Raw genomic sequence first — 2,125 nt, 5'->3', positions numbered from 1 at the left:
TCACTCACCGGCGGCGCTTTCGACATTTCTGATATTTTATTACCCTTACGATAAAAATCTCTCATTGGAATATCTGCTGATTCTGTGTAATTGTGTAATATTTCTTTTTTTATTCTCCACGAACCCCATCGTTCATCATTACTTGTAAATTTCATAACAGATTCTAAATATTTACTCGAAATATAAAACGAATCTGTTGCGACTCTGACTGCGGTGTTGGGAAATCTATTAATCATCGATAATAAATTTATAGAAACATAAGCCAACATGGAAGATCTTAGATGAGTATACTGTGGGGAGACGTCATTTATGTAACTAACGATCGTGCCCAATTTTGTTCCGTCGGATAAATAAACATTTTCTCGATTTACAAATATATTTCTCGCTGTTGTATCAGCGATTATAAAATCGTACTCTGGATCATCTAAAATTAATCGTGCGTGATGTCTTTTATGATCATATGCACCACCTTGAGTAAATTTACCTATAATTTTTTTACCGAGATCTTTTGCGGTTTTGAGTTTAATCTCGAGAATTTTAGGAGCTTCTTTGATAATATCATCTTCGGAAACATCAGCACATTTTTCCTTAAACTCGCTAATAACTTCATCGAGATTGATATAATCTGGCATGGGCAACCAAACTTCGGTCTGTGCATGATATGATATAATCGCCTCACTGACCACCAACGATGTCAGTATCGCACAATCTAGCATATATCGTAACAAAACTATAGGCGCCCAACGTTTTTCACAAAAATGTCTGCCAAACCAAACATAACAAATCTTGTGAAGATTTTCGTTAAACTCGAATGATTCAATACAAGCAAATCCAGTCAGATCAAAATCAGGTAATGGTCCATTAATTGCCACTCGCGTCATCTCGTTTGTAGGGTGACCGAATCTTTTAAAGTATACAGAACAATCTCCGTATTCTAGGAAACTTCCTGGATAACATGCAACCATATCAACCGAAATAACATCATTGTAATTATACTTGGTATTCCATAATCCGCCATGTCCGTATTCGACGCAACTTGAGCGTACGTCCTCGAGTAAATCAAATCGTGTTGGTTTCCATGAATTTCGTTCTCTAGCGAAATGAGCCGCAACAGATGGAACGGTAAAGCAATTAGTTAGTAATTTGTCAGTATTTTCCGCGGAGTGCTTGCACTCTAAAAACTTATCAGCGAGATTTTTCATCTCGTCATGGAGGGATTCTGTTCGATATATTTCACCATTTGGTCTAACAAACTGATCAAATTCACCTTCCTCATTACTTTTAAATAACCATACCGATACAGGATCGTTTTTACTTATTTCGTTGATAAAATCAAACATACTATCTGGGGGATAAAATCTAACAGTTCGATCACCTGGAAATATTGTTACTGCGCTGGTCCATGGATGCGCGTTGTGATCAATAATATTTATTGAAGCTCCTTTCGATTTATATTTCGATTCGTACAGTACCTCCCCCGTTATTGTTGATACTGCTATTGGAAATTTTAATATTTTTCCTAGTTCAGCAACATCTTTTATTGTAGCACCTGTATCCTTAACTGAATCAGCCCACGAGTTTATTTTTTTACGTCTTAAATCAGTTAATCCATTTCCACGCATCGCGTTTGTGAAGTGTTCTATTACTCGTTCGGCTACACAATTTAACCTTGAAAATTTCATGGGTGCCAGTTTATCAACGTTGGGTTTTTTATTTATCTCATAAATTCCATAAATAACCGCTGTTACAGGATACGCTCGCTCATAATACGGTTTATCAACACCCGTCAATAGACCCGGTCTGGAATTTTTACTTAATATGACAGTTTTATTATTACCAAGGACAGGATCATATTTGTCACGGATAGTCCAACTACCTGTTTCTGTTAATACAATAAATTTTACTTTGAGGAAATATTTTTGATTGCCCTCGTATTCAGTGATGTAGTTAATGATAGTTGCCGCTCGCTTGTCATTCATTGTGGCGTCCTTGACAGTATTGCGAATAATCTTGAACGTTGACCATGTGTGAGATGCACCATCTGTGTAAAATTCCTTCTTGGCGTCGTGATTTTTCGAGATCAGACTTTTATTTTTCGGATCAACCAGATCTCGTACTGGCAAGT

This window comes from Sinohyriopsis cumingii, chromosome 3, assembly GCF_028554795.1.
Source record: "Sinohyriopsis cumingii isolate HCF-2022 chromosome 3, ASM2855479v2, whole genome shotgun sequence".
In the NCBI taxonomy this organism is placed as follows: Eukaryota; Metazoa; Mollusca; class Bivalvia; order Unionida; family Unionidae; genus Sinohyriopsis; species Sinohyriopsis cumingii.
The sequence above is the reverse complement of the archived record's forward strand: the minus strand, read 5'-3'. Positions refer to the sequence as shown.